General features: G+C 35.0%; 1 protein-coding gene across 4 annotated transcripts in view; it reads left to right on the top strand.

Annotated features, from left to right (window-relative positions):
• Positions 1–20884, top strand: part of Diaph3 (diaphanous related formin 3) — a 545588-nt gene that overhangs the window by 9714 nt on the left and 514990 nt on the right. The window lies entirely within an intron of this gene.

The following is a 20884-nucleotide window of genomic DNA, read 5'->3' as shown; positions in this document are numbered from 1 at the left end:
TTTGTATAAATTCACAAATCAGAAATTACCTTAATTTTCTGGAAAATAAAGACTCAGTACAACAAGCTTCAAGAAGGGGAAAGCAATGCTCCTGGGGAAAGAAATCACTGGGGTCACCAGATGTATAAGCAGAAAATGCTCCAATCTTCCCCATTAGATAAGAACAGACTTACACTATTATTATTACTATCACAAATATTTTATAATCTAACCTAACCTCTACGGTTCTCCCAGAGCAAGCTCTGAAATACATTCACAGTTCTTCAGAATCTATTCTTCTTTTCTGGTCAAAGCCTGTCTGTTGTTGTCTAGAAGCCTGGGGTTTGCAAATATCAGCTTGCTGACAGCTAAGACTGTAATGAAAGCCTGTCCTCATCTGTCCCACTGGAACCTAAGCTGATGTGCTGCCTGAAACAGGCAGGATGGTCCTACAGTTAAACAGAAGAGACCATTGAAATCATATAGCATGTGCCCTGATTCTCCCAATCACTTGCCCATTTCACATATTCAGAAGTGACATCTCTCTGACTACAACTGACATGTTGCATTCAAATGCTGTAATTAAATTTTTAAATTTCAAACTTTCTCCTCTTAAGGTAGCTTGTTTTTTTTAATTACCCTTTAAATTTTCTAAAGAATACATAAAAATGTAAACATTGTACATATTAATGGAGTATCATGTAATGTTTCCGTTGGATAAACATAGCTATCTTCTCAAACATTTATCATTTCTTTGTGGTGAAAACCTTCAAAATCTTTTTTTTTTCATACTGGGGATTGAATCCAAAGGCAATTTACCACTGAGCTACATCCCCAGCCCTTTTTATTTTTTATTTTAAGGCAGGTTGCTTAGGGTCTCACTAAATTGCTGAGGCTAGTCTCAAACTTGCAATCCTACTTAAGCCTCCCTGGTCACTGGGATTACAGGTGTGTGCCATCATGCCCAGCAAAATTTTTTTTTCTAGCTTTTGCAAATGTGCAGTTGCTTAGTGTTCTCTACCGTCATCCTGCTAGGCAGCAGCACACCAGCACTTGCTCCCATCTAACCACAACTCAGCAACCATTCATCAAGTGTCCCATCTTTCCCTTCCAGGGGCTCCCCCCAGTCTCTGGTAGATAATGACCATTCTATAAGATCAAAGGTATTTTATTTAATCATGCCTTTATTTCATGTCAGAGTAAAATTTAAATAAAAGGAAATTCAATTAACTTTGCTATATTCTGCAGGAAGCAGATTAAGGAAATCATAAGTCCAGTGATAATGAGACAGAATGAAGTCTAGTTGCATACACATCACGGATGACTCTCCCAGACATAATGCTGAACAAGAGAATGGGGAACAAAAAAGAACGCATATGGAATAATTCCATATTTATCAAGTTCAAAAGCAGCAAACCTAATATATGGTGACATAGGTCAGATAGGGGTTGCCTTTGGCAGGGACATCAACTGCAAGTGGCATGAGGAGGCTTCTGATGGTGCCAGAAAGTTCTATTTTGATTTAAGTAGTTGCAAAGGATTTTATACTTACCACCCAGTTATAAACTTAAAGATTTGTGTACTTTACTATATATAAATATGTCATAGAAATATGTTCTACTTCTACTTAAAAAATGTTTTAAGAGATTCAGTTATGTGCTCCAGTCTGTGATTCCTATAAGAAGCCTTCCTCAGGGTCAACATCCCTGTAATTACAAATTTCCTTTTCAGAGTGCGCAAACTCTGGTCATACCCTTTGTTGGTGGGGAAGGCTCGAATCTTTCCAGCAGCTTGGTTTTCCTCCAGGGGTAATTCTGGGCAGGCTGCTTGACAGAAAAGGTGATCTCTCCTTGCTCATGAATCCATAAACAGAATGTGTTGTATCCATACAGTGGAATGTTATTTGGTCATAAAACAGAATCAAGTATGATTCTTGCTACAACACAGATAAACCTAAGAAATATTAGACTCATAGGAAGAATCCAGATGTAAAAGACCACATTCTGTATGATTTTATTTATGTGAAACGTGCAGAACAGGCACAAGGTCAGCAAGGTCTTCGAGTGTTGCTATGATTGCCTGGAGTTTCCTCCTGGTCAGAATCATCTTCCAGACGCTCGGGGCACCAACACATCTTTCTGGATATTCCAGATATAACAACGAGAACACTTTAAAAATCATCCTTCAAAGATTTTTAAGATATTTTAAATATAGCAACTTCATGGTACCAAGGAGTGCTCTGGTAGATTAATAATCATCACAAAAATAATTCAAGAAACACAGGAGAGAGGTCTCAAGGATTACATCACCCTAACAAACCACTTATTTTCAGCCCTGATCTGTGAATAAATAATTTAAAAGACATAGTTATACACACAACATTTTGACTTAACAATTCATCATAGAAGTTGTGCAATACTTGGTGTTTTCAGTATGTGTGTGTGTGTGTGTGTGTGTGTGTGTGTATAAGTATCTTCAAGCATGTAGTTTTTTCTATAGTTTGGGCACTGAGCATGGTTTAAATTCCCAAGGGAAGGATTAGCAGATGGTAAGACTTATATGGCTCATGGAACATGCAGTCAAATTTGCTTTAGAAAAAAATATATATTAATTTCTAAGCAGCTAGCATAGTGTAATTGCACTGGTTCCACCAGAATTGATAATACCAAATAAGAGCAATCGTTTTTTTTAAAATAACTTTAGCCAGGCATGGTGGCTCACACCTGTCATTCCAGTAACTCAGAAGACTGAGGCAGGAATACCACAAGTTTGAGGGCAAACTTAGTGAGACACTGTCTCAAGATAAAATAAATAAGAGCTGGGCTAAAAATAAAAAAAGGGCTCAGTGGTAAAGTGTGCCTGGGTTAAATTCCCAGTACCACAAAAAAGGAAAATAAATTTTTAAAAAGGACAGTTTTTTGAGATATTATTAACATACCACCCACATCCATTAGCAGTTTCCCCTCCTTCCAGACCTTGGGAAACACTATTTACTTTCTGTGTCCTTGGATCTGCCTATTCTGCATATTTCATATAAATGGAGTTATATAATGTGACCTCTTATGTCTAGCTTCTTTCACTGAGCCTAATTTTTTTTATGTTTATCCATATTGTAACACAAATCAGTACTTCATTCCTATTTATTTCCAAATTGTAATCCATTGTATAGCTATAACACATTTTTTTTTTCGTACCAGGGATTGAACCCAGGGGCCACAGAGCCACATCCCCAGAAGTTTTTATATATTTTATGAGAGAAAGGGTCCCACTGAGTTGCTCAGTGCCTCACTAAGTTGCTGAGACTGGCTTTTGAACTCATAATCCTCCTGTCTCAGTCTTCCTAGCTGCTGGGATTATAGGCATGGGCCACCATGCCAACCTCATAACACATTTTGTTTATTGACATATCAGTTGGTGGACTTTTGAGATGTCTCCATTTTTTCACTATTATAAATAATACTATTACAAAGATTTGTGTTCAAGCTTATACAAACATGTTCCAAATTCTCTTAGATACATAATCAGGTATGGAAGTGCTAGGTTATAGCAACTACATTTAACTCAATGAGGAAATATTAAACTATTTTCCAAAATCTGTACCTTTTCACTTTCCTACCACAATATATACATCTTTGTCAACACTTATTGTTATCTGTTTCTTTTTAATTATATCCATCTTGAAACATGTGAAGTAGCAAATGTGGTTTAATTTATAATTCCCTAATTTGGCATCTTTGAATGTATTTATTGTCCATTTATATATCTTTCTTAGGGAAATGTCCATTCAAATCCTTGCTCATATTTAAGTAGTTTCCCTGTCTTTATTGTTGAGTTGTAAGAGTTTTTTCTGCAAAATGTATGATTTGCTACTATTTTCTCCCATTTGCTAGTACTTACTAGATAATGTCCTTTAAAACATAATTGCTTAAAATTTTTTATTGAATTCACTCTTTTTGGTTTTTGTTTTCTTCATTTGTACATTTTTGAACCATTCCCTAATCCTAGGTCACAGAGATTTATGCCTATATTTTCTTCTATTCCTTATAGAATTTTAGCGGTTACATTTTTATGTGTGTATCACTTTGAATTTATTTTTGTATGAAGTCCACCTTTATGTGTTTTCGTATGAAGTCCATACAAAGTCCAATTTCTGTATGGGTCCAACTTTATTTAGTTTTACATTTGACTATTCAGCACCATTTATTGAAAAGCTTTTTCTTTCCCCCCATTGAATTGTTTATTTGTCTTACTATACCATATTATTTTGTCTTTATTACTTTGTCTTCATAGTAAACTTTGAAATCGGAAGTGTGTGCTCATCATCTTTTTGAATAATATTTTTACTATTGTCAGTTCTTTGAATTTCACAATAAGTTTGTCAATTTCTGCCCCTCAAAAGCTATTATTTTGATAAGTTTTGTGTTGAATCTGAATATTGGTTTAGAATACATGATCAATTAAGTCTTTCAATTCATGAACATTGGATGTCTTTTCACTTATTTAGGTCATTCTTAATTTTTAATAATGTTTCTAGTTTTTAGTGTACAAATTTTGCATGCTTTTTTAAACTTATTCCTAAGCACTTTATTCTTCTTGAGGTTATTGTCTGGGCAATTTTTGTTAATTTCATTTACAAGTTGTTCATTGATACTTTATAGAAATGCAATTGATGTTTACATGTTGATCTTATATGCAGCAACCTTATTAAACTTTTTATTAGTTCCCATGCATGGGGTTTGTTTCTTTAGATTTCTTCATATGATTCTGTCATATTCAAATAGAGACAGTTTTACTTCTTCTTTTCAAGTATGGGTACCTTTTACTATATTTTCTTGCCCACTGGTGCTAATTCTAGTAGAATATCAAGTAGAAGTAATGAGAGTAGATATTTTTATGTTATTTTTTATCTTAGAAGGCATCAAGTCTTTCACGATTAAATTTGAGGTTAACTAATAATGTTTTTTTAATCTTTCTTAGGTTGTAGAATACCCTTCTACTTTTAGCTCAGTGAGTGCTCTTTTTCATGGAAGAGTGTGGCATTTTGTCAATGCTTTCTCTCTGTTCATCAGGATGATTGTGGAGGTTCCTGCCCCTTCATTCTATTAATGTAATATATCACACTGATTGACTGTTTTACATGTTGAACTACCCCTGCTTTCCTGGGATAAAACCATATGGTCATGGTGCATAATCTTTTCTGTTTTATGTTGTTCAATTTGTTTTGCTAGTAAGTTGTTGGGGATTTTTACATCAGTATTCATAAGAGACGTTAGACTGTAGTTCTATTTCCTTGTGATATTTTTTTCTGGTTTTGTTATCTGGGTAGTACTAAGCTCATGAAATGAATTGGGAAGTGTTCCCTCATTTTTTTTCCAGAAGTTTGTAAAAGATTAATGTTAATCGCTCTTAAATGTTTGGTAGAATCACCAGAATATCATATCTCTTACACGTTTAAATGGTGTAAAATATTAACACAATTATTTTAGCTTGTTTTTCTTTGATAACTAGCAAGGTTAAACACTTTCCCATATGTTCCTTGCTAATTATCTTTACTGCATGTATTTTTGTCAGAGTTCTTTGCTCATTTTCATATTAGGTTCTCAGTGTTTTTCTTATCAATTTTAATGAGCTGTGTATATTAGTAACCCTCAGACCATTGTGTTTTAATCTAATAATCTTTCATTGCCTAGAAGTATTCATGTATTTTGGGCATTGAGAAGATAAGTCAGGTATTAAAGGCCCTTCTGTGTATAACAATTATCTTATAATTTTTATCCTTTTAGCATATGAATTATTTCATATGTAGGAGAAAAACAGAAGGTCACAAATCAAATTAAAAATAAATTCATCTACTTTGATGTCCAGTTCAATTTTTAAGAATCCATTTTCTTAAATAGTTGTTTTTGTTTTTACTATACTAAGGAAGGTATGTGGTGGATGCTGGGGGGCAGTTAATGTCAGGAATGCATGGTGGTTTAACATGCAAAAAAGTCAATCAGTGTAACATATTGCATGAATAGAACAAGGAGTAGGAGATTCTCGTACAATCATCTTGATGGACAGAGAAAAAGCATTGACAAAATACCGTATTCTTTCATGAGAAAAAATGAAAAACGTGTCCTTAAAGTAGAAGGGAATTTTCTCAACATAATCATCTCATAGGTTTTATCCTTCCTTCTGGTTCCAGGTAGTGAGTTTGACTCACTGTGTATATGCCTAGACAGTCAGTTCAACATCTAATTCAACTTACACTGACTTTCTCATCCTATAAAGAAATCAAAATGGAAATAAAAACTTTTTAAAATATGTACATTCAAAAAATTAATTTTGGAGACTGGAGTTGTAGCTCAGGGGTAGAGTGCTTGCCTTGCACGTGTGAGGCACAGGGTTCAATCCTCAGCACCACATATAAATAAATAAATAAATAAATAAATAAATAAATAAATAAATAAAATGTATAAAAAGCAAATTCATTTATCTATAAAAACTAATTTTATTCACTATGATAATAAAGATTCAGTATCATAAGAAAACACTTGATGAGAACACTAGAGTCAAGCATTTGATTAAGACCAGTTGGCATAAATTCTGACTAGAGGATTTTAAGCTAAAATATCATTCCCCGTAGGTCTATCACAGTACCTGGACCTCCCCCATTATAAATGTATTTTTTGTGACTACAGCTGGAAAAGTCCCATTCCAGATATATTTTGTGTATGCATGTACATGTGTATGTATGTGTTTAAATGCAGGAAAAGTAAATAAAACACAGAAAGGCACAATAGTGGATTTTTACCAAAATGGATTAGAGATCAGTTACCTCAAGGAAGTAATTTACACTGGCTAGTGTACAAGGGTCTGCTTGACTCTTTGCAGTATAAACAGAAACAAAACTGCCATTCGTGTTAAGAGATTTTTATCTCCGGCTCTCATGTCACTTCGGAGGGGTGCTGCACACGGTTAGACAAATTCTTCACATTCCAGACCTACAGAAACAATGTCTGTGCTGACAATACAAGGGGTAGGGAAGAGGCTTGCTTTGTTTTCATCATTCTTAGGTTTTCCCTTCCTCTATTTTATTCCATTTCTCCTGATTATAAATTGCCACCATTTCTGTGCTTTACAAAGCAGGCCCACAGAATACATATGTAAATGTTTAATTGAATTAAGTGCACTTAAAGCTCACTAGACAGTATATTAAGTGTAATCCTCTTTTTCCCCTCTAAGCTATCATTTTTATTCCATTTTTTTTTTAACTAGATAAGGTTGCAGGCACTATCATTTATGTGTACATGGTCCTTGTACAAGCTACCTAACCTCTCTGTGTCTCGATTTTCCGATTCTTAGGAGAAAGATCATTCTATCCTTTCAAAGCTGTCAGGAGGGTCCCCAAACTTCTCTTCTCATTAATCTGCATTTGTGAGAGTCCTTTCTCATAGTTCAATAATTATAACACATCTGTTCTCTTCATTCATAGCTCGGGCCATTTTGACAACAGTTGGAAGATTGGGAGGTAGAGAGTAGTTAAAAACTCCTTCTGCACTCTTTCTCGTTGTTTTTTCCTCCATGGATATGCATCCATTATGCTATCTAAGTGTAGGTGACAGTATTAGACCCTACTTCCTTTTGAAAATATTCCAGAATCACTGCTTGAAAACTTTTCTCCAACCTTGTCACCATTTGTGTTTGGCCTAATGCTAATGGAAATATTTTATCCAAAGTTCAGGATAAATGTCACCTTTACTTACCTTACTCATAAAATCATTCACATTATGAATGTATCTACAATCTTGACTAAGCATATCAGCATTACAAATAATTGCAACTCAGTCATTAGAACCTGAAATAGATAATAAGCATTACCATTAGCAGGAACCAAAAGAGCAGAGGTCAAGAGTTGAGTTTTCATACAAACTAAAGGCTTCTAAAAGCCTTAGCATATGAAACTGTTTATCAGCTCTTCACATCCAGTAACACAGAAGTTTTCTTCATCTGGGGAACACACACTGATGCTGTGAAGGGGGAAGTTTCCTCACTATTGACAACCTCCTTCTCACCATGAGTGCTGAGGCTTCTGATTAGAATCAACACTCTGCCTTCACATTGTCTTTTTCTACAACTGTAGGCCCTTCTCAGCACATTGGCAAGACCAGGAAAATGAAGAGCAAATGAAAACCTGAAAACAATCTGAAGGAAAAGGAAGTGCCTCATTTCTCATTATGAAGTTTAATTGAGCTGAAAAGTTTTCCTTAAGTTTGGTACAAACTCATTTGGCAGAAAAATCGGAACTGACATAAGACTGTTTAAAGACTTTATTAATTCTACTTACTATGAATATTCATTCATTTCTTTGAAGAAATAACAATGTGCTTGATTACGGGCCACAGACCTATTAGGGATATAATATAATATATATCATTACATTACCTAAAGTATGTGCATTCAAGTCCCTTTCTGAATTTTAAAATACTTCTGGCCTCACAGTTTTTCAGCTCGTTTTTCTACTTAGGTTTTATGGAAGTATTCTAGACACTTTGATTTTATATAGAGTTATACTTAGTAGACATTCCTGATTTCCACACACAGAACTGCTATAACAACACCTTGAATTTACTAAACCAAATTTATAATTGATACTTTCATCGAATGATATATTTCTCAAAGACAAGGCTTTAATTAAGAACCCTGACTGGCAGCAGGTTAAGAAGATGTAGCAGTGAAATGTTGTCTAGTTTGAAAGAGGCTACCTCCTTGTGTTTTAAAGAGAACACACAGATCTCTCTTTAAATTGCTGAACATCTTAGAGGAGCTTGATATTCATATTAAAAATTAATTTTTCAATATATTGCTTTATGAGTTTATATGTGGCTTCTGTATCTAGGCTGAGTACTACAAGCATTTCTTCGAGATTATGCTCCATTATGGTTTTTCAAAGAGCTGCAATATATATTCTATATATTTAATTCTGCATAATGGGATAATAATAGTCACATCAAGAGTTTGGTTTGAGGATTAAATAACACATGAAATGTCAAGTTCAATGCATTTTTCATGGTACCAAGTACATTATTATTCCTAGTTTTCAGATGAGCCCCCCCCCAAAATTGTAGGTAGCATGCCCAAGGTTACACAAGTAATAAACTAGAGAACTGACATTGATCTAATTTTGATGGCAACAATTGTTGTTCATTATTCTTTCCATACCATCTCACTCTCTTAAATATATATCATTTTTTCCATAGTTTTTTTCCAAAATGGAAATGACTTTGTTGTTTTTACTGATGATTTAAATAATACATGTTCATTATACAAACAATTGCACAGACCTAAAATTGAATAGATATAATGAAAAAAGTACAAAAAAATCACTCATCATCTAGTCAACCATGGAAAACCATGCACAAATAGAAGCATAAACTTAAAGTCATTTTTTCTATGAATAAACACATGTAAATAAAATATAACAATTAAAATGGGATATATCATATTTTATAGTGTAGTTCTTTCAAGTAATAATGTAGACATCTTCCCGTATCAATAAGTACATATTTTATTTGTGAATTTCAAAATATTTACCTTTCTAAAATGCTAGTGTATTTATTTTGGTAATGGGGATTAAGCCCAGCAGCATTTTACCACTAAGCTATATCGCCATTCCTTTTCATTATTTATTTTGAGATAGGGTCTCACTTAGTTACTCAGACTCACTAAGTTGCTGAGGATATTGCTCAGTTGCCCAGACTGGCTTTGTACTTGTGATCTTCCTGCGTCAGCCTCCAGGGTCACTGGAATTGCAGGTGTTACCAATGCACCCAGGATTACTTAATTTATTCTTAAAATCCACAATAAGTGGGAAAGTCCATTAGTCCAATTCAATGTCTCAGTAATGCCACAGTTTTCTTACTTGTTCATGGTTTTACTTAGTCTCGTTACTTCAAGGTTTTTTTTTTTTTTCTCTCTCTTCTCCTTACCTTTACTTGAGATAATTTTTCAGTAAATGACAAGTGCTGGGAATCATCTGGATAGTAGATGTCACTGCTTGACATCTGGTTGTCAGATTCCACATTCTTTATCATCCTTATTTCAAACCCAAGGCCCCTTCAGGTCCATCCCCTACTGCATCTATGTCCTCCCATCTGTTTCCCCAGCTTCAAACTTGAGACTGCCTGCTGACATTTAACACAGTCATTACTATTCTACTGTTAGGGGTACTATGTGGTAGGCCGAATAATGACCCTCAAAGATTTCAAGTTCTCATCTCCCAAAACCTTTGTATATGCATACATGGTAAGAGGGATTTTGCATATGTAATTTAGCTAAAGATCTTGAAATGGAGAGATTGTGCTGGGTTGTCCTGGTGGGCCTTATTTTTTTTTTTTTTGGGGGGGGGTGTGGAGACAGGCGGGCACTGACTGGACCCGCCTCTCCAGACCTGCCCAGGCACAGGCCTGGCCCCTCGTAGCTGCTCAATAAATACTTGGGAAGAACTAAAAACCTAAGTGGTCTGTGTGGCTGGAGAATGGCTCCTGGAGAAGGTGGACGAGGGACCCAGTAGACCCCCTTCTCCATGTTACACATAGAGGCCCCCGAAGGCTCGTGCCGCAGACACCATCTCAGGTGGGGAAACAAGCCTGGGAGGAGAAGTGGCCACCACAGAGCACGTGACATCATTTCTTCAGGTTGGCATACAGTTGGTGCTTCATAAATGCAATAAAATAAGAACTTCGGAATCCAAGACCCAGGGACCCGTGGTGGGCCTTAGTGTAATCACAAGGGACCTTCTAAGAGGGAAGCAGGAATGTCAGAAGCAAGAAAGGAGATGTGATGAAGGAGAGAGAGAGAGAGAGAGAGAGAGAGAGAGAGAGAGAAAGAGAGCCTGGAACATGCTGTGCTGCTGGATTTAGAGATGGAAGAAGGAGTCATGAGCCAGGGAATGCAGACATTCTCTAGATGCTAGAAGAGTCAAAGACCAGGTTCTCTCCTTAAGCCTTCAGAAGAAATGCAGTTCTCCCAACCACCTTTAATTTAACCCACTGAAACTGAACTTCTGACCTGTAGAATTATAATAAATTTGTGTTGTTTTAAGGACTAAGTCTGTGGTAATTTACAATAGCAGTAGGAAATTAATAAGCATACTGAACATAGAGTTCCTTTAGAAAACCTGCAGTGTCCCTAGTCTATATCAAGGAAACTAAGCCACAGGAATCCTCTCCACTGATGCTCTGCACACAAACTCAAATGGATTTCTATTGTGCCCCACCCATCCCACCTTCAAATTTGGCCTAAGGGAAGCAAAAAACTGTATTGCTTCTCAGAGACCAGTACCAACAGCTAACTCTATAACTCTACTCTTTGTGAAAAATAATACTCTTTTCCTGTCCAATAAGCGGGGGGAAATTAGCCAGACACCATTCTTCCAAATCATTTTTTGTTCTTAAAACTTCCATTTAGCTAAGCCAAACTTTTCAAAGTAGGAAACTTCTTCCCAAAAAGTTCAGCTCTTGCAAACCTAAAATTTTTTTTAAAGTTTAAAATTTTATTTACAAGCATTTGTTCTCAGTTATTTTTTGTCTTTTTGCTGAGTCAATGAATGCATTGATTTAATGGTAGTTGGGATGGAGAGAAAACCTGGGTTAGCATCTTTGCAATTTAACCCTGTTAATATAGACTTCCATTAACATTTTTAATGACTGAAGAATATTTTATTAAATGACCTCTCCAGAATTTATTGATCTCATTTCCTTTTGATGAACATTTTACTACATACATTTTGATCAGTTATGTATTATTCAATTCTTTAAGGAAAATCTCCAATCACAATATTCTAGGTTAAAGTTCATGCATATTTTAGATATGGAAACTTAATGTTAGATTGCTTTTCTTTTATGGTTGGAAAGAGAAATCATCCCACCAATTGTACAAACATTTGCATATTTATATACCCCAATTGTGAATGTCTCCGTTTACCTACATTATCCAATTATAAACATTAATTTTTCTCTATTCTCTTTATAAACCAAAATAACATGAAACAGATATTTTACTTTTTATAACTTTGATTCTTATTCAGGTTAATCATCCTTTCTTATATTTATTGACCATGTCTATTCTTTCTCTGTTCTTCTATCACATACTCAGCTCATTTTTTTGTTTGTGTTCTTTTTTTCAGCCTTTATTATCCATCATAAGTTTTGTCCCATACTTGTCACTGGTCTTTTTATTTTTTTTTTATGTAGTTTTTCTTTTTATTTTGCTTTTATGGTTTTACTGCCCCATGAAGTTGTCAAGTATGTCAATCATTCCTTTAAATTTTCTGATTTAGGTATTACTCCAACTGCTAATTTTGGTGCCATGTGTGATTTGCAAAATGTGATATCTGAAAGTTTGAATTACATAGAAAAGTTTTTTTAAAGACCTTTTCAGTGACACATGCCAACAGACTTTATTTCATAATAAATAAATAAATGTATTTTTTTTAACTGAAGATTTAGGGTCTTTAAAAGTTTGTCAGGCATAATTGAATGGATTTCTGTAGTTACAGAGTAACATTTACAGCACTATGTGCTCACAAAAGCACACTCATTTAGTGTTTGTGGCTCAACTAATGAATTATACTTCACATCTGGCATCTTTTTCTTCTACCAACTAATAGACTCTCCAAAACCCATTCACCTGAGACTTCTCTTTTTGCTATTCCTGTCCTTTGCAGAATTGTTTGAATTTTCAAGAGAGTTCAGAACACTTAGACTCCAGACAGTTTCTTTCAATGGAGCCTCTTGCTGTTAGACATATGTGATAGGAGTCAAATCACTGTTGGGCACACCAGAATTACCTCTGTGTCCGTTGAAAGGTTAGTGTGCTTTGCTAGATAGGCACATACCTTGAGTCTCTTAGGGAAATGTATTCTCCAAAATAAGTCGGGGAACACTGGCACAGTATTTACACTCAACTCCCAGATCAAACATTTTGACTAGAATGAATAGTAAATTCTGTTAGGTAATTAAGCTGGCTATTAAGTGAGCAGTTGTTTGTATAAATTAATGAAATAAACCAGTGATTTGGTATTTTGTAAATACAAACTCTATTTTTAATTCATTAAAAATGAAATCATTGTCATGGTCTTGATATGTAAGTTGTTTCAATTTTTTAATTTTAAATATTTAATTGACAAATACATTTGTATATTTTGAATATATTGTATATGCCCACTTTGTGTGTATTATATATGTATAATATGTTCAAGGCATATAAGGTACAAAAAATATTCAGGGTGTGCAGCATGACTTGATATAGCTCATACACTTGTAGTCATTGCCACAGTTAATTTAATACACGCTTTACCTCCCAGACTTAACATTTGTGTATGTTCATGTTGGGGAGAGGCAGATGGTAAAGGGAGAATGCCATGCCATGTAATGCTTTCATAGGTAAAACTATTTTAACATGGCATCTTTTTCAAACATCAGTAACTTTCAAAATAATTTTTCTTTTTTTGTGGTGCTGGGGATCAAACCCAGGGCCTTGTGCTTGCAAGGCAAGCACTCTACGGAGTGTGCTATCTCCCCAGCCCTTTCAAAAATATTGATGAACCACTATTAATAAACAATTTGTGTACTATAAGTACACTCCAAATAATTTAAACATGCCCACTAAAAATAGCTAAGAACACACTTTCTATCCGCGTGGAAAAATGGAAGATTAAGCCAAGATTATGACCAAGATTAAGAATCTCGACTTCCGTAACAAGGAACTGCAGAAACACCTAGATCACCTGCAAGTGGATCTGGTCCAGCTGAATAACGCCAGAGTTACAGGTGAAGCTAAGATTCAGTTTTCTGCAACTCCGTTACCTGTGTTCTTACAGTCATTAACAAGATTCAGAAAGAAAACTTCAGGAAATAATACAAGGGCAAGAAGTACAAGCCCCTGGACCTGAGACCCCAGAAGACACCAACTATGTGCCGCAGGCTCAGCAAATATGAGGAGAACCTGAAGAACAAGAAGCAAGGACAGAAAGAGCATCTGTACCCTCTGCATACCTACATGGGCAAGGCCTAAGTGTCATGGGTAAAATAAGACACAAAACCAACAAAAACACAACAGAAACAAGACACTGTGGAATACTACAGAGCTATTAAAATGGACCAATATAAATTTTATAATCATATTTGTTGACTTGTCCCCTGATCTATTTTTACCAACTGAAACATACTTCATCAAACAGCACATTCAAGAATTGTTAATCTATGAATGTAAGTAAAATCAATTTATTTATTTAAAAAACTTTCAGTTCAAAAAATGTACTGACTATTTCAAAATGTCAGATAGCTAGGATGCTGGAAATCTTTCATTTGGTTTTGCTAAAATATCTTGGTTAAAAGTTAAAACTGTAGGTACTGTTTTTCACCTGATAAAGTCAAGTAGCTTGTATGAAAAATATCTGATATATTTTCATCTTATAATCTTTACTACAGTCAGAAAACTTTGATTCCTCTTGACCACAGTCTATCTAAATCAAATTCATTTTTGTCCAACAAAAAGTTGAGGAAGACTGCACAGAAATGTCATTAATGTTGAAATACCAAACATTTTCTAGATAATTCTATTAAAAAAGATAATTCTGAATGGGATTTTTTATCTTGATAATGTGTTGCTCTTCATTTTCTTGGAACAATTTTTTTCCTGATACACAGTTTTTCTTCTGTGGTGATGAAACCACTATATTGTTAGTAGTTAACAACGTGTCTCCCAGATGGTCATTCCCTCTGCCTTGCTTCCTTGACCTTTTCCTTCAGCAGTGCAAAATTCTTTTCAACAAATGCTTTCTAAAGATGTTTACCAGTTTTAACAAATAAATTCATAAGGAACCCAGTAAGCCCTCTGTGTAATTTCTTTTTATCTCTGACCAGTTTATTTGTGGCTGCTGATTTATATGTGTCTAGAATACCTTACTTCCTCATCAGGCTTGTTACTTTAATTGTTACTTTAGCAAGATCTTTATTATTTCTACATTGTACAAATTTCATTTTTCTTGTTAAAAAAATTTTTAAATGATTTCAGTGGTACAGGCATTTAAGAGATGTAATTAATTTTGTGCTGTCCTCATTTATTAGCAAAATTATTTTCTTTTCGTGTATCTCTTTCCCCTGATATATTTGTTAACACCCTCCTGATTAGTGTTAATCCTTTATGTTATTAGAATATCATGCTTACTTGCAAACACGTATCTTTTCAACTAAAGTGTTGTCTCCTTATCTGATGTGTTTGCTTTACTTCCTTGTCACGGTCTCATTTCACACACAGATTTTATTTGTTAAAAAAAATCTTTCAGCAGTATGTACTCAAGTCTGTTTTAATGAGTTTTCATCCCTAAAGAAGTTAAAATATATACTGAGTTTTAATTAAAATCTCTTAGAAATAATAACTTCTGTACCTCTTGATTTGAACACATTTTTTTTCTTCTAGGCATTTGAATTATTTGGTATATTTTCATGAGTTTTTATACAGTCAAGTCTCTCCTATTAAAGTGGAATGGATAAATTTCTGTGCCCATATCTACTTGTACATCCATAGTGTTTTACAAAACACTTTTTTATATTTTACAAATTTTTTTAATTCTTTAATACTCTTAGTCATTGTCTTCTATCTCTCGTGTGCCATCTAAGTATCTAACATTTCAGATTAAGAACCAATTAAGAATAAAATGATTCATTCTGAAGATCATTTGAACTTTGGGATTTTCTCTACCTTTTAGAAAGTAACTTGAGGCAACTTTCTGAAATAGACAAAGCACCAAATCTATCTTTAAGAATTTGAGTTTTAGCACTACTCTTTACTCCCTGTGATCTTGGATGGTGCGTTAGTCGGCTATTTGTTACTGTGAGCAAAATACCTGTCAAGAACAACTTAGAGGAGAAAAGATTTATTTTGGCTCCCAGTTTCAGAGCATTCAGTCCTTAGTTTGCCAGCTACTTAGCTGTGGGCCAGAGGCAAGGAAGAACATCATGGCAGAAGGCATGGTGGAGGAAAGCTGCTCAGCTCACAGCACCTGGGGAGCAGGGGGTTAGGGCAGGGGGAGCAAAGGGGCTGGGGAGAAGAAGACCCTTCCAGGGTACTTACTTCCCCAGTAACCTACTCCCTGCAACTAGATCCTAACTCCCACTAGTCCATTCAGCTTTGGAATAGACTAATGGATTAATCCACTGATGAGGTCAGAGCCCTTTTGATCCAATCATTTACTAAAAAGCACTGCACACATCTGTTTTTTTTTTTTTTTTTTTTTTTTTTTTTTTTGTGGTGCTGGGGATTGAACCCAGGGCCTGTGCTTGCAAGGCAAGCACTCTACCAAGTGAGCTATCTCCCCAGCCCACTGCACACATCTGTACACGAGACTTTGAGAGACATTCAAAACCCTAACAGGCAGATTATGTAAGCAATCTGTGTCTTGTATACTCATCTATAAAATAGTAATATAAAAAACAATTTGAAAATAAAAGCATATAATTGAAAGCTATGTAAATGGTAACTCCACAGGCATTACTTTTTATTTAAACTTCCTATTTATGTAGGATCAGAAAATGTGGTGTTATTTGATTTATAAGAGAAGGTTTGGTCCAGGAGGTACAAGAATGGAGGTTGGAGAAAAGATGAGAAAGAGCCCTTAATATTCTTCTCTTAGATGCTTTAGTTCTCTTTCTACTTCCGAGTGGTTAAAGGTAATTAAGAAAGCCCCTGAAAGCTCTTCACCATCTCCCTTTGTCACCTTTCTACTTTCCCCATCATCTCAGGACCTCATCTTGAGTTGGAGAATTTGACCTGGTCACAGTGTCTCTGTAAGAAAAACATATCCTGATTACTTCCCCATGGAGCAGTTATTGAGACTTCATACCTAATCACTTCTCCTCCATGAAAATTTAATATTACAGATTTAGTGCATGTATGTTTCTGTACTGTGGCCCTTCAAAAAGTCACAAACCACTGAAATAACAAAGACTTTCCTTTTGCTTTAACTACCAATTTTCACCTTCATAGAGGTGTGCCTCCACCCCATTGGAAATTTGTACTACAGAGGAGAGATGGTAGAATTAATACTTCAAGCTCATCCCCTTATTCTTGTCCAAACTCATGATAAGGCTTCCCTTAACAGAACACAACTGAAAGCCAGGAGGCAAAGAAGTTCACACCTATAGTCAATGCAGGCCAGACTCCTGGGACACAGCTGGGTGGAGAAAGGTGAACAGTGGATCTGGAGGCACAAACAGAAGATCTTAACACAGACGATGAGCCAATAGGCATGAAATACATCTTCATGTATTTCATGAAGTAGTTTTGCAAATAGGCTAAGTCAAAAGTCAGGTTTGGTGATGCTATAGGGGAGATAGAAACAGATAGAAAATCAGAGCAATTCAGAGAAAACTGAATGCAACCCACAGATAGTAATGGCAAAGTCAATTCAAGACCTAACTCTTCTTCCCAAATCTTAAATCAGAAATCCTCAAACCTTGTGCAAGGATCGACATTCTCCTGCTGCTGTCTTGATGGGTTCCTGGTTAAAGTTGTGCCAGGGGTGGGATCTAAAGGGTTAAGTATAATATGTCATTTACAGAAGAATTAATGAGACCCAGGAGAGGAAGTGATGTGGATGAATTAGAACTTATGTCCAAATCTCTAATATATCCCAGGGCTTTCCTGGTACAGCAAATTGTATCTGTACATTTTTCTTGCTTGTCCCAATTTCCCAAATCTTTTCTAAAGTCACTTGTTTAGTTCTTACCCATTTGAAGAGAGAGCCCTTTCCTTCCCTCAGAATAATCCCAAATTCTTTTGCCATACAGCAATTTTTGATTTTCCTGGGGATGCCAGTTTTAGTTCTTCATGTTATAAGGTAGCTTGCCCTTAGCTAGCAAGTAAGGCAGGCCTCCTATCATCCACACACATTCACATGGGCTCTGTGCTTAGAAACTTTTATGTCCATTGACAGAGCAACTCACAAACATAAAAACATTGTAGTTAGTGACTCGTATGTTGTTTCATGGGGGAAATTGTGCATTAGGGTGGTGTTTAGGAAAAGGGGACTTTGCAAATGTATATTAAGGGTCCAGTAGAGTTGAAAAGTGAAGGCTCTGAAACATAAAAGGATAAGATTTCTCACATGAGTTTAGTTTTGTCATCTTTTAGATGGCATATGGAAGAAGTCTTCAAGAAATGTACAATTAGAAAGAAAAAGGACAGACTTAGTCATTCTTCTCCTCCTGATAAAGACCTAAGACAAACTCAAAATTTTCTCAGTTCATTCAACCCCTTTTATAAGAGGTCCCAGATGAAACATGCAGTATTTTTAAGAGCATAAATACTGACTCTGTTCTGCTTAAAATAAAATTACATATTCTATTATTAAAAAAAGATGTCAGAGTTAGCACAGAAGAATGAATTCATATTATTGAGAATTCACAATTAAAATATTAAAATTCTGACATTATAAAAATGCTCATAAACCTATAATCATCATTTGATGTCAAGATATTGTAGTCATTAAAAAATAATATTACCTAGAAATTTCATTCTGAACAAAGAAATTAGAAGAATTTTTATTAAATAATATTAGCACTCCTTAAAAATGTTTGAAATCTACTTTGAGTAACTTTTGCAATTGTGAACAGTAAATATGAACATTAAGCATATATTTAAACCTGATGAATTACACTTACTTTTTATTTCAGTCACATAAGTTATCTACAATTCATAGGAAATGCTAGTGAAATTATATTCAGAACAGCTTTCAATGTTTATGTGCACACTTACACATGTTAAAGGTATATTTCTTAACAACATGATACCTCAGTAAGTGCTATATATAGACCACTTAGCACTGTGAATGAATTGTATTTACTTAAATGTTTATCAGTAAAATATAGAATATGATCATTTATTTTTGTCTACATAGCAAAGCAACACTGACAGATAGTCAACCTTTAAATAAAAGTCTGAACCTATCGCTTACCTTCACTTTACCTGGTATTAGAAGCAAGTATCAACTAATGATAATTTGTACAGAATTAGAAATATGCAAGATAACTGCAAATTTATTTATTAATACTAATGTATTTTATCACACAAATACCTATATAGCAACAATAAAGGGACATTTTTCAGGTAACCTATACCATGAAAAGCACTTTTTTCCACCAGAGATAGGTATTGAACCTAGGGCCTCATTTATGCCAGGCAAGTGCTCTACCACTAAACTACATCATCAGTACACTTTTTTCTTTATGATAGAGAAAATGATAATCACTATTGTATAGAACATAACATATGGCTTTATCATATTGTAAATATAGAAACAAGAATTTTGTGAATGATTTTGTTTTCAGATTATGAAGGATAGTTAAATATTATACAACTAATTATTTTCAGATGCACCAGTAAATTATCTTCATTATATATGTTGACTCTCTAAGAAAACATATTTTTAAATCTCGAGTTCATTAGAGCTCTATTGCAAATATCTTCGATTTAACAAAAAATATATTTTGCAAATCATAGCAAGTTAATTTTTACACCTATTTTTAGTTCCAGTACTATATATTTCTTTGAGCTTTTCGTTTGCCTTAATTTGTAAATAACAGTTCAATTATAAGAATATTTTGGTTTCTTATAAGTGGAGTGACCTAAAACAAGACATTCCAGTCACCAACTATGTATTCCACCTTTATGATTAAGAATTAATGTTTCCAGCTGGGATTGTGGCTCAGTGGAGAGCGCTTGCCTAGCATACATATGGGGCATTTGGTTTGATTCTTGGCACCTCATATAAGTAAATAAATAAATAAATGTCCATTGATAATTTTAAAATATTTTTTTAAAAATTAATGTTTCATGCCTTTTGGTACTGCCACTTACTTCTTAGTTGCCTTTCTCAGTCAAGTACACTTTCTGATCTTCCTAATTGTCTTCTTGAAGTCTCACCTACGTTTATCTATCTCTTCTTAATAAGTAGAATTGGACACTTGCATTTTCCAGTAAATGGCAGTGGGTATTGCTATGGTTTGAATATGTTTTATCCTGTCTCAAACCTCAAGCTAAAACTGAATCCCTATTGTGAAGTATTAAGAGCCTAGAAACATAATCCTCTATAGTATTTAGGGGTGATGCTTTTGGGAAGTGATTAGGATTAGACAATGTTTTAGTCTGTTTTTTTTTTTCATCACTGTGACCAATATACCTGACAAGAACAGCATAGAAAAGGGAAAGTTTATTTTGGCTCCTAGTTTCGGAGGTTTCAGTCCATGGTTGACTGACTCCATAGCTCTGAGCCCACCATGAGGCAGAATATCATGGCAGAAGGGCATGGAGGAGGAAAGCAGCTCAGAACATGGCAACATAAAGCAGAGAGAGCTCTGTTAACCCAGGACAAAATATAAACCCCAAAGTCACACCCCCAAGTGACCTAGTTCCTCCAACCACCCTAGCTGCCTATTGTTACTCCCAGTTAATACATATCAGTGAATTAATCCACCAATCAGGTTACAATGCTCATAATATTATCATTTCACCTCTGAAAAGTCTTGCATTTTCTCACACGTGAGCTTTGGGGGGGGCACTTCACATCTAAACCCCCATAACAGACACAGTCATCAGGGAATAATTGAATTCTGGTGGCTTTAAAACAAGAGGGAGAGAGACTAGGTGATAGATATAGATGCACTCTGTCTCTGGCTATATGATGCCAGTGCTGCCTCAAGAATCTGCCAGCAAGACAGTCATCAACAACCAGTGTCATGGTACACGCCTGTAATCCCAGTGACTTAGGTGACTCAGGCAGGAGAAACACAAGATACAACCAGTCTGTGCAACTTAGTGAGACTGTGTCTCGAAATAAAAATTAAAAAGAACTATATTGTGT

This window comes from Sciurus carolinensis, chromosome 5, assembly GCF_902686445.1.
Source record: "Sciurus carolinensis chromosome 5, mSciCar1.2, whole genome shotgun sequence".
Classification (NCBI taxonomy): domain Eukaryota; kingdom Metazoa; phylum Chordata; class Mammalia; order Rodentia; family Sciuridae; genus Sciurus; species Sciurus carolinensis.
Note: the sequence above shows the minus strand (reverse complement) of the source record. Positions and strands in the feature narration are given on the sequence as shown.